The sequence below is a fragment of the Moschus berezovskii genome, chromosome 13 (genome assembly GCF_049115385.1).
Source record: "Moschus berezovskii isolate FMDL1 chromosome 13, NW_MosBer_1.0, whole genome shotgun sequence".
Lineage (NCBI taxonomy): Eukaryota > Metazoa > Chordata > Mammalia > Artiodactyla > Moschidae > Moschus > Moschus berezovskii.
In genome coordinates, this window is record NC_142472.1 from 32423629 (window position 1) to 32437397 (window position 13769).

Sequence of the window (13769 nt, forward strand, 5' to 3'; positions counted from 1 at the left end):
AGAGTTTGTTTGGACAAAACCCCAAATTGAGAGCTTCCCTTGTGGCTAAGCTGGTAAAGAATCTGCCTGCAATGCAGGAGGACTAGGTTCAATCCCTGGGTTGGGAAGGTCCCCTGAAGAAGGAAAAGGATACCCACTCCAGTATTCTGGCCTGAAGAATTCCATGGTCTATACAGTCCATGGGGTCGCAAAGAGCTGGACACGACTGAGAGACTTTCACTTTCACTTTTCAAACCAGAAGTAGTTAGGTGAACCCTAGCAATAGGAGCAGGAGGCAAGACTTTTTGTGGAAGCAAAACAAGGAAATTATTTGATTGGCTAAAGGATTGCTTTATTTGAGAAAGTCTAGTTGACTGTTTATGATTGGTTGTCCTTAGATTTTGATTTCTTAACCTTGAAACGTTACAGGCCTACGTTTTGGTTTGCTTACACAGATGGCTAAGACATTAGAACCACTTCAGTCTAATGACCTCATTAATTAACTTAACAGACAGATGATACTGTCTGGATCTCATTCAGTCCATTTGCCTGTGCAGTCATAAACCATGTGAGGTAGAACAGGAAAGAGTGTTTGAATTTGAAAGTGTTGAAAGAAGCTTTTCAACTGAGGTAGCAAAGCAATGAATTTTAAATTGTGTGTTTTGCAAATTGAAGACACTATTCTAGGTGCTGGGGAGTCAATGGTGAGCAAACTATTTTGTCTTTCTTTGTGTATTTTATGAGAGAAAGGGAAAAGCTAGAACAAGGGAAAATATACAGGTCTCTGAAAATCAGTAGATAAAAACTAAGAAAATAGAATATTTGAATAACAGTCACCTTGCTTGATTTGTTATATATCCCAAACATGAGAGCATATACATTCTTTTTTTATTGGAGGCTAATTATTTTACAATATTATATTGGTTGGTTTTGCCATACATTGACATAAAGCATTACAAAAATTGATGATATATTAAGTAACAGATAAAAACACAAAAAACCCCCAAAGCTGAAATGTTACTCATCACAATACTTGTTCATAATGCAAATAATACTAGAAATAAACAAGAAAAAGATAATTTTAAGAAGCCCTAAACATTCCTAAATAGGGAAGCAAAACTTCCTGTTGGTTTTGGTTATAAATGATCTAGAAATAAAGAGCAGCAAGTGAACTATATATCAAATCTTCAGAATACAGTCAAAACTGAACTTGGGAAGTTTTATAGACTTGAATGCATTGACTAGAGTTTGAAATAGATTGATTAAAAGTTTGAAAATAAATAAGCAAGACTTTCAACTCAAGATATTAGAAAAAGGAAATCAAAGTGTAGGAGAAAAATTTTAAAAATTATGCATTTATCATATAAAATTAAGCCAAACATAATAAAAAGGGTAAATAAAGCCTAAAATTTTTCTTTGAAATAATCACTAAGCTATTAAAATATTTGGTGAATTTTATCAATAAATAAAAGGAGAGAGAATATAATATCAGAGATTAAAATTTTTTAACATAATCCAGAGATGTGGAGATTTTAAAGTTTTGAGAGAATCCAGTGTACAATGTTATATCAATAAATATAAAAAAACTTAAAAAATTAGTGGGTATTATTACTATATATTAAGAATGGCTTAGAGAGAGATAAGAAATCATAAGTAGACTAACAAAGATAGAAGAAAATGTCAAGGGCAGTTTAATGGGTAAGGTCTATCAGTCTTTTAAGAAAAAGAAAACTCCAGCATTAAATAAACTGTTCCAGAAAAAATTAAAGATAAAACATTTCCACTTTATTCTATAAGGATAACCTTGGTGTTAAAATTAGATATGCATAGCTCCTGAAAAAAAACTGTACAATTTAACTTACAACCACAGATACCAAAATTTTAAATTAAAAAATGCCAAATTAAATTCAGAATGTATATCATCACCAAACAGGATTTATTCTAGGAATGCAAGTATTAGTCACTGTCAGAGCTCTGTTACTGTGATCAATCACAATAATACTTTTATTTATTACCACATGTGTTTGTTCAAGAAATATTTCTAAAATGCCGACAGTGAGGAAGACAACATCCTAGGTAGTGGGGTAAAAGTGTGAACAAGACAGACAAGATCTCATGGAGTTTGTATGAGATGAAAGATTTTAAAAATCCACATCATCATCTTAATGTATCAGTTGCTCAGTTGTATCCGACTCTTTGTGACCCCATGGACTGTACAGCCTGCCAGGCTCTTCTGTCCACAGGATTTTCCAGGCAAGGATACTGGCGTGGGTTGCCATTTCTTTCTCCAGGGGATCTTCCCGACTCAGGGATCGAACCTGGGTCTCCTGCATTGCAGTCAGATGCTTTACTGTCTGAGCTACTAGGGAAGCTCATAGATAACCAAATAAATCTCAAATATGTGATACAATTTAATATTCATTCACAAAAAATGCTTTTAGCAAGGGAAGAACAGTGTCAGTGCAAAGATAGGAATGGATAGAGCAAGCATCATTCTTACCTGGGAAACATTCGCAACATTCACTTTAAAATGAGGAAAGAATGTCTATTCCCACAGTTTTTTTTTTTTTTTAAATTAAAGGTTAATTAACTTACTATATTGTGCGGTAGTTTGAGCATTCTTTGGCATTGCCTTTCTTTGGGATTGGAATGAAAACTGACCTTTTCCAGTCCTGTGGCCACTGCTGAGTTTTCCAAATTTCTTGACATAATGAGTGCAGCAATTTCACAGCATCATTTAGGATTTGAAATAGCTCAATTGGAATTCCATCATCTCCACTAGCTTTGTTCATAGTCATGCTTCCTAAAGCCCACTAGACTTCATCCATTCCAGGATGTCTGGCTCTAGGTGAGTGATCACACCATTGTGACCTGCCTCTTGAGAAATCTGTATGTCGGTCAGGAAGCAAAAGTTAGAACTGGACATGGAACAACAGACTGGTTCTAAATAGGAAAAGGAGTACATCAAGGCTGTATATTGTAACCCTGCTTATTTAACTTATGTGCAGAATACATTATGAGGAACACTGGGCTGGAAGAAGCACAAGCTGGAATCAAGATTGCTGGGAGAAATATCAATAACCTCAGATATGCAGATGACACCACCCTTATGGTAGAAAGTGAAGAGGAACTAAAGAGCCTCTTGATGAAAGTGAAAGAGGAGAGTGAAAAAGTTGGCTTAAAGCTCAGCATTCAGAAAACTAAGATCATGGCTTCTGGTCCCATCACTTCACGGGAAATAGGTGGGGAAACAGTGGAAACAGTGTCAGACTTTATTTTCTTGGGCTCCAAAATCACTGCAGATGGTTACTGCAGCCATGAAATTAAAAGACGCTTACTCCTTGGAAGGAAAGTTATGACCAACCTCAACAGCATATTAAAAAACAGAGACATTACTTTGCCAACAAAGGTCTGTCTAGTCAAGGCTATGGTTTTTCCAGTAGTCATGTATGGATGTAAGAGTTGGACTATAAAGAAAGCTGATCGCTGAAGAATTGATGCTTTTGAACTGTGGTGCTGGAGAAGACTCTTGAGAGTCCCTTGGACTGCAAGGAGATCCAACCAGTCCATTCTAAAGGGGATCAGTCTTGGGTGTTCATTGGAAGGACTGATGCTGAGGCTGAAACCCCAATACTGTGGCCACCTGATGCCAAGAGCTGACTCATTTGAAAAGACCCTGATGCTGGGAAAGATTGAAGGCGGGATAAGAAAGGGAAGACAGAGGATGAAGTGGTTGGATGGCATCACCGATTCAATGGACATGAGTTTGAGTAAACTCCAGGAGTTGGTGATGGACAGGGAGGCCTGGTGTGCTGCAGTCCATGGTGTCACAAAGAGTTGGACACAACTGAGTGACTGAACTTACTATATTAGTTTCAGGTATACAGCATGTTGTTCAGTCTCTCTGTTGTGTTTGACTTTTTGCAACCCCATGGACTGCAGCATGCCAGGCTTCCCTGTCCTTTACCATCTCCTGGAGCTTGCCCAAACTCATGTCTATTGGTGATGCCATTCAACCATCTCATCCTCTGTTGTCCCCTCCTTCTCCTGTCTTTCCCAGTGTCAGGGTCTTTTCCAGCTCTTTGCATCAGGTGGCTAAAGTATTGGCGTTTCAGCTTCAGCACCAGTCCTTCCAATGAATATTCAGGACTGATTTCCCCTAGGCTTGACTGGTTTATTTTCCTTGCAGTCTGAGGGACTCTCAAGAGTCTTCTCCAACACCACAGTTTGAAAGCATCAATTCTTGGGTGCTCAGCCTTTTTTATGGTCCATCTTACATCTACACATGACTGCTGGAAAAAACATAATGACTCAATATTTTTGTACAATACTATACAAAGTTGTTATAATATTATTGACTATATTCTTGTACTGTATATTATATCCCAGTGACTTTTTTTAATAATTGGTTGTTTGTACCTCTTAGTCCCCTTCACCTATATTGTTCATCCCCCCCCGACCCCTCACCTCTGATAGCCACTAATTTCCTGCATACATGAATCTGTTTCTGTTTTGTTCTGTTTGTTCATTTGTTTTGATTTTTAGATTCCACATGTAAGTTAAATATATGGTATTTGTCCTTCTCTGAATGATTTATTTCATAGTGTAATAACCTCTCAGTTCAATTCAGTTCAGTCGCTCAGTCGTGTCCGACTCTCCGCGACCCCATGAATCACAGCACGCCAGGCCTCCCTGTCCATCACCAACTCCCAGAGTTCACTCAAACTCATGTCCATTGAGTTGGTGATGCCATCCAGCCATCTCATTCTCTGTCGTCCCCATCTCCTGCCCCCAATCCCTCCCAGCATCAGAGTCTTTTCCAGTGAGTCAACTCTTCGCATGAGGTGGCCAAAGTTTTGGAGTTTCAGCTTTAGCATCAGTCCTTCCAATGAACACCCAGGATTGATCTCCTCTAGAATGGACTGGTTGGATCTCCTTGCAGTCCAAGGGACTCTCAAGAGTCTTCTCCAGCACCACGGTTCAAAAGCATCAATTCTTCAGCGATCAGCTTTCTTCACAGTCCAACTCTCACATCCATACATGACCACGGGAAAAACCATAGCCTTGACTAGACGGACCTTGGTTGGCAAAGTAATGTCTCTGCTTTTTAATATGCTATCTAGGTTGGTCATAACTTTCCTTCCAAGGAGTAAGCGTCTTTTAATTTCATGGCTGCAACCAGCATCCGCAGCGATTTTGGACCCCCCAAAAATAAAAATCTGACACTGTTTCCACTGTTTCCCCATCTATTTCCCGTGAAGTGATGGGACCAGGTGCCATGATCTTTGTTTTCTGAATGTTGAGCTTCAAGCTAACCTTTTCACTCTCCTCTTTCACTTTCATCAAGAGGCTTTTTAGTTCCTCTTCACTTTCTGCCATAAGGGTTGTGTCATCTGCATATCTGAGGTTATTGATATTTCTCCCGGCAGTAATACCCTCTAGATCCATGCATGTTGCTTCAGATGGCAAGATTTCACTCTTTTTTATGGCCAAGTAATATTCCACTGTATGTGTGTGTGTGTGTGTGTGTGTGTGTGTGTGTATATACACCACATCTTCCTTTTGCATTCACCTATCAATGGACACTTAGGCAGGTTCTGTATCTTGGCTACTGTAAATAATGCTACAACAGAATATTGGGGCACGTATATCTTTTTGAAGTAGTGTTTTCATTTTCTTTGGCTAAATACCCAGAAGTGAAATTTCTGGATAGTATGGTAGTTTTATTTTTAATTTTCTGATGCACTTTCATATTATTTTCCATAGTGGCTGTACCAACATTTGCATTCCCACCAGATTTCCCTTTTCTCCATATCCTTGCCAATGCTTACTTGTTGATGATAGCCATTCTAACCAGTGTGAGGTGGTATCTCATTGTGGTTTTGATTTACATTTTCCTAAAAATTAATGATGTTGGGCACCTTTTTTCATGTGCCTGTTGAGTGTCTGGATATATTCTTTAGGTCTATTAATATGTTCTATTAATGCCCATTCAGGTCCACTGCCCATTTTTTTAATAGGTTTGTTTTTTTGATAGTGAGTTGTATGAGTTCTTTATATGTTTTGGATATTAATCCTTAATTGGATATGTCATTTGCAAACCTTCTCCATTTAGTAAGTTGCTTTATTGTTATGTTTATGGTTCTCTTGGTTGTGCAAAAGCTTTTTACTTTGAAATATTCCCATTTGTTTCTTTTTGCTTTTGTTGCCCTCACTTGAGGAGACAGATTAAAAAAAATACTGCTAAAAACAGTGTCAAAAAGTGTACCGCCTGTGTTTCTTTTTAGGAATTTTATGGTTTCAGGTCGTATATTTAGCTCTGAAGTGACTTTCTCGTAGGTGACATACGTGCTCAATCGCTCAGTTGTGTCTGAATCTTTGGGACCCCATGGACTGTAGCCTGTCAGACTCCTCTGTCCATGGGATTCTTCAGGCAAGAATGCTGGAGTGGATTGTCATTTCCTTCTTCAGGGGATCTTCCTGACACAGGAATTAAAGTCGGGTCTCCTGCATTGCAGGCAGATTCTTTACAATCTGAGCCACCAGTGAAGCTCAGAACCTGGCCCTAATAATTAAACCTAACAACAGTCATCTTGTAGACTATAAGTTGCGTCTTCTTCTAGTTTCCTGTAAAAACCAAAACAAGCCAGATTATCCCCCTCTCTTGCGTACTTGCTTGGTTTGATCAAGCCTCCTATCCTCAGTTGCTCACACTTCTTTTCTGTGGAAGAAAGTCGTGTTCTCAGAGGTCATTTCCTTGGCAGTCTGGCTTTTTCAGTGCTTCCAATTGAGCTTGAGGAAGTACTATTCAGAAATACCCTCAAAATGTAAAATGTTGGCTTTAAGAGCTGAGTCAGGGAAATCTGTGGATTAGAGCTGTACAAAAGACACACCTTATAGGGAGTTGGCACCTGAAAATTCTTTACGGTATATGTCCATATTGAAAATTTACATGTATGAACAAGGCAGCATGTCACATCTAGACATGCTAAATTTTAAGTCTGTGTCTTTTACTTGTGGCTTTGACTTTGGAGTTATTTCTTCTTTTGAGTGCACAGGTTTTGTACTCATTGGGGAAAGAAAAATCATGCTTGTAGGGAACTCTGTTGATTAACTAATGATTTTAAAAGTTCCATTGAAAGTTTAAAACACTGTTGAGAAATAAATTGTTGGGAATCAACAAAAATAGAATATTTTAGAGTCATGTATATTTTCAAATGCATTCAGTAAGATGGAAGAATTGAAGACAAGTGGCATGGTTGCAATATGATAGGTATATTCAATGCTTTATTTTACCATTTGTTGATAAAATATTAATAACTATATTGAGCACAGTTCCATCAAAAATCTTTAAAATGTGACTTCTCCAACTATGTGAAAAGCTATTTACACCTTAGCCAGTAAAAGAACTAGAGGCTTGCTTAGTTTGGAGTTTTTGAAACTGTTTCTTTGTTGATTGATATCTGAAGAGCAGACTTTGTGTGTGTTATGAAACTGGCTCAGCACTTTGCAGAACTGGAATTTCCTAATTAGCTACCAAATTAAATTTCCTAATTAAATACCAAATACCAGTATTCTTGCTTGGAGAATCCCTTGGACATGTCACATGGCTAGACGTGTTATATAATCCAAAGTCACTGTATTGCACACTTTGCAAGAGTCTCGCATGGTAATTAATTTAAAAGACTAAGTATGAGCATTATGAAACTAGGCTTATTCTTTTAAGTTGAAATTTGCTCAAAGTAAATGCAAAAGTTTTTGGCAAGTTGACGTACAAGAAGAGACACAAAGATAAAACTAAAAGATGATATTCATGTATTACAAAATTCAGTTTATATTTTAAAATCATATTTGAGACAAAGAAGAAATACATAATAAAAAATTGACTTTTATTGGGAGAAAAAACCCAGGCAATCATCTGAAATCATAAAAGTCTTTTTGATTCAGATAGCACATAATTTAGGAATGACTTAGTGGTGAAAAAGGAGCTTCTTGCTTGTTTGGCTTGCCCCTAGGTGGTGATAAAAGCGTTGCGAAGTGAAAAAGACAAGGCTGAAAGACAGATGTAAGCAGGATACTCAGATCTTTCAGGAGATTCTGGTTTAGATTCTTAGGGATAAATTGACTCAAGTTATCTGCTCCTTTTCACATTTTTGCTCATATGAACAAAGATAGTGCTTTTTAAGAGCCTCCTGTCTCAGTCTTTTCCTGCCTGCTCCCCTCCTGCCTTCTGTTGCCCATGAAATTTAGCACAGACAGGGGCACCTGTTTCCTGAACTATCGTCATTGACTCACCAAACTTAAGTTTTGATAGAAGTTTGTAGCAATATTAAAGACTGCTCAGTCTAGGCTCTATTCAGACTTGTTAAATGAGCGATGTGCATATTCACTCCTGTGCTGACAGACATAGAAAGGAGCCTGCTAAATAATTACATATCTTGGTTATCACATTACAAGTTACACCAGAGCTTCATATTCCTTTAAAGACATTTCATTCAGCTAGAAATCCTATGAGAACTGAGGAAACTGATTTTCAATTCAAATTTTCCCCAAATTTTCAAAACAAATGTTCCACAAATTGAATACTATTTCCTTTTTTAACAAATAAAAATTTCTCAGGGAAAACAACTATATTATTTATTCTTACTGTTTTTAAATTCCATATTATTTATTCTTACTGTTTTTAAATTCCAGATGAATTTCCATCTTGTATTTTCAACATAGCATGTTGGTCAAGATTTTTCTCTGTTAGTGATAAGCTTGACATATCATTTATGAGATTAACAAAATTTAGGTGCTTGATCCCCTAAAATCTAATCTAAAGAAGTTTAATATCCATTCTGGATAAAGAGACAAAATTGCAAGTCCTTTTCAATCAGAAGAAAAATAGACCAACACTTTAAGAACTACTTCACCAACATTCTGCAAATGAAAATATTTGATGTCTGGCCTTCCCAGGTGGCTCAGTGAAGAATCTGCCTGCCAATGCAGGAGATGTAACAGACATGGGTTTGATCCCTGGGTCGGGAGGATCCCCTGGAGAAGGAAATGGCAACAACTCCAGTATACTTGCCTGGGAAGTCCCATGGACAGGGGAGCCTGGTGGGCTACAGTCCATGGGGTCACAAAGAATCAGACATGACTTAGTGACTAAACAATGGCAAAATTTGATGTCTATTTTTAAAAAGAAAACACAGGAAATAAAACATTGAATCTATATTTGCTATTCTGATATTGTTCTAAGATAAAGGGATTATTGAAGAGTAAAGGAGTTGTAGCCCTTTGTAGTTATTTGTTAAAATGAAAAGCTGAAGCAGAGCTGCTATCCATAGGCATGTAGGCTGTACACTGTACAAGGCCAGGGAGTACCGTGTCTATGGACTACAATGTAAATGGAGCTCTGGGTTTGGATGGCACCTTGAGTTGGTGTTCTAGGCAGAATGACCAATAAAATGCTTTGTTTGTCCCAGAAAAGGCTGTAGAGATATTTTCCATTAAGCGGATACAAATTTGCTAGGTGGAGTAGCCCAGTATCTTGAAATTAGCGATTCTGTTTCACAAGGAGAAAATTTATCATTATCATTTTCACTTCCACAAATACTAATTGAGCATGTAGTGTGTGCCTGGCATTGTGTGAAGTAATTTACATTTTTAATATTTAATCCTCAGTAATATTATGAGGAAATTGAGGTTAGAGAGATAAGTAACTCATTCAAGGTAGTACAGCTGGTAAGCTGCAGGAATTGGAACTTGCCTAGGTTTCCCCGACTTAGAAGCAGGAGCTTGTAATATATACATACCATGATACCGTCATGGTATGTAAAACGGTTCCCACTGGCCTGTACTGAAGTTTGTACTGTGGTCAGTAAACCCCTGAACTTGTTACTTTGTCTGAAACTTGCATACTTTTATTTGGGAATGTTATAAAGAATATATCACACTTTAAAAACTTCCTGATAAATAAATAAAAAAAAATTCTTATCTGTTGATGTCAGAACAAGATTTTCAGGCAGTAGATGACTTTTCAGTGGTATATTTTTGAGAATTCTCCCTCCTTTTCCTCATTTATTTATTCCTCTTAGCTTCAAACTATGGGAAGGATCTCTGACTGTTGATTAAAATAGGAATTTTTTGAAAGGTAATTGGGATCTCATGGAATTGCTATGAAGAACGAAGAACCAGACTCAGAGAAATGCTCAAGAAAAAAAAGAGATGTTAAGGAGCAAGAATCATAACCAAAATTGAGCCCTGCAAACACGCGAGGGCAGACCCCACAGAAAATAATAATTTTTATCAAGTGACATTTAGATGGTGGTGCCCGTGACGTGACTAGAATGAAACATGTGCAGCACTTGTCTTGGGCTCAAAATGTAAGAGGATCGTCAACTCAGTAATCAAGGCAAATAATATTTAATTGAAATATTTAAAAATTCAAGATCAGTGCACGGCTTCCTTGGTGGCTCAGTGGTAAGGAATTTGCCTGCCAGTGCAGGAGACACAAGTCTGATCACACAAGACACACGGAGCACACGTGTGCTCAGAAAATCCCATGGATGGAGGAGCCTGGTGGGCTGCAGTCCATGGGGTCGCTAAGGGTCGGACACGACTGAGCGACTTCACTTTCCACTTTCACACATTGGAGAAGGAAATGGCAACCCACTCCAGTGTTCTTGCTTGGAGAATCCCAGGGACGGGGGAGCCTGGTGGGCTTCCGTCTATGGGGTCACACAGAGTCGGACATGACGGAAGTGACTTAGCAGCAGCAGCAGCAGAGCAACTAAGCCTGTGCGCCAGAACTTTTGAGGCTGTGCTCTAGAGCCCGGGAACCACGACTACTGAGACCACATGCTGCAGCTAATGAAGCCCACATGCCCCGAGCCCATGCTCTGCAACAAGAGAAGCCACAGTGATGAGAAGCCCGCACAACGCAACTAGAGGGTAGCCCCTGTTTGGTGCAACTGGAGGAAAGCCTGTGCAGCAATGAAGACCCAGAACAGTCAAAAATAAATAAATCAACTAATAAAACCAGTGCAATAATTCATGATGAGCAACATATTAAAATTTTAAAATGAAGGGATGTTGATAAAAAAGTGACTTTGTACTTCCAGTAAAAGATGTCATATTCTTTGTAGTAGAGCTGCCATTCAGTTCAGTATCAGAAAAAGCCGTATCACAATGAGCATGTTATTTTCAACCTCTAGAACTGCAAAACATGACCTCTAGCAAATCATTTTATATCAGCACTTCAGTGTGAAATAATACATGACACATCCCATTCCCTTTATAGTCATTTGAGTTAAAATCATTTACTGCAAATCACTGTTTTACTCATAAAGGAGAGTATCTACTTCCTTAAGTAAATAAGAGCAAAAAAATGACTTTGAAATAAATTTTCTTTTTAACTTGCTATTAAAATATAGTCTCTACTTAATGTGGTGACGTTTGGTCTTGATTGGTGCAGTTTAAGAAATGGCTTATATTTAGATCACTTTAATAACATGTTGCTCATTTCATTTGGTATTGAATACTTTCTTGTACAGAGTAGATGCTCAATATTGTAAAATGTTTGTTGAATGACTATAAAGCAGAGAAAAATCCAAAATAATATGGCTTTTATTTATGTGACATTTACACAATACTGAAAGAAACTTTATTTCTGGAAATTATACTTACAAAAGTACAGAGACAAAATACAAACTAATATATAGCATCATAGTGATATTTTAAACTTTCAGAAAAATGCCAGAGACTTTAAGTGATTTGTATTTTCCCTATACATATTATAGATCCCTATAACTTAATTAACTTGTATTGTAACATAAGATTAGAAGTTATTTATATCAATATTGCTTGTGCATGCCAACCAAACAACATCTTAACAATAGAATTACAAATACAAACTACATGTATTGACTTTTGTGATGAAATTTATCATTACCTTTGGGATTGTTTTATTAAACTGTAACACTTGGAATCTGTATATATCTTTTATGGTAGGAACTGAAAACCCTTTGCAAATGTTGAGTATCATTTTGGATACCAGTGTCCAATGACACTTTAGTGATTGATCTCCATTGTAGTAGGTTTAGTTGGATGTTATTCTGGCATTTGTTTTAGTTCCTTGTAGCTGGTTCTTCAGTATCGTTATCAGTTATATGTCACAAAACCTAATAGCTAGCAGCTCGTCAGTTTTTTAAAAGAAAAACCCCAGATATTCTACGTGATGGCTACCATCTAAATTAACTATATGATTTCCCTATAAAATATATTCAGTAGAGAAGATTAAAAAAGATTGATACTTATGAACAGTTTGAATTCCACTGACAGTGTTTTATTCTTCAATGCCCTCTGTTAAAGGAAGAGAGCACTACTCAAATACATTAGCAAGAAAGCTGAATTTATTATAATTATTAGTTTCTATGCAAGAGGGAGCAATTTTTTTTTGTAGAATATAGTCACTCTGAACAGAGTCAGAGCAAAAAGTGATCTTGTACTGAGTTTTCAGCAAGTGTGGAGTTTAGGTATTGCTGACATTCAGAAGTCCTGAAAGGAATCTATAACTGAAAGATTTGGGTGAGTTTAAAACTGTTCTGTGGTTGTGAAAGTCATGTCTGACTCTTTACAACCCCATGGACTGTAGCCTGCCAGGCTCCTCTGTCCATGGGATTCTCCAGGCAAGAATATTGGAGTGGGTTGCTATTTCCTCCTCCAGGGGATCTTCCCGACTCAGGGATCGAACCCAGGTATCCTGCAGTGCAGGTGGACTCTTTACTGTCTGAACCACCAGGGAATGGTGGTTATTGAATTGAATAAGCCCAGTTATTCAAGAAGGACATATTAATTCAAGGTTCTCAGTTCAGTTCAGTTCAGTTCAGTTCATTTCAGTCGCTCAGTCGTGTCCGACTCTCCGTGACCCCATGAATCACAGCACGCCAGGCCTCCCTGTCCATCACCAACTCCCGGAGTACACTCAAACTCATGTCCACAGAGTCGGTGATGCCATCCAGCCATCTCATTCTCCGTCGTCCCCTTCTCCTCCCGCCCCCAACCTTTCCCAGCATCAGACTCTTTTCCAGTGAGTCAACTCGTCGCATGAGGTGGCCAAAGTATTGCAGTTTCAGCTTTAGCATCAGTCCCTCCAATGAACACCCAGGATTGATCTCCTTTAGAATGGACTGGTTGGATCTCCTTGCAGTATAAGGGACTCTCAAGAGTCTTCTCCAACACCACAGTTCAAAAGCATCAATTCTTCGGCGATCAGCTTTCTTCACAGTACAACTCTCACATCCACACATGACCACAGGAAAAACCATAGCCTTGACTAGACGGACCTTGGTTGGCAAAGTAATGTCTCTGCTTTTTAATATACTATCAAGGTTGGTCATAACTTTCCTTCCAAGGAGCAAGCGTCTTTTAATTTCATGGCTGCTGTTCTGTTCTGTTCTGTTCAGTCGCTCAGTCGTGTCCGACTCTTTGCGACCCCGTGGACTGTAGCCTACCAGGCTTCTCCATCCATGGGATTCTCCAAGCAAGAATACTGGAGTTGGTTACCATTTTCCTTCTCCAGGGGATCTTCCCGACCCAGGGATCGAACCCGGGTCTCCCGCATTGGAGGCAGACGCGTTAACCTCTGAGCCACCAGGGCTGCTAGCTATGTGTAAAATTGATAATTAGGGAGGTCCTGTTCTTGCCTGGAGAATCCCAGGGAGGGGGGAGCCTGGTGGGCTTCCGTCTATCAGGTCACACAGAGTTGGACACGACTGAAGTGACTTAGCAGCAGCAGCAGCAGT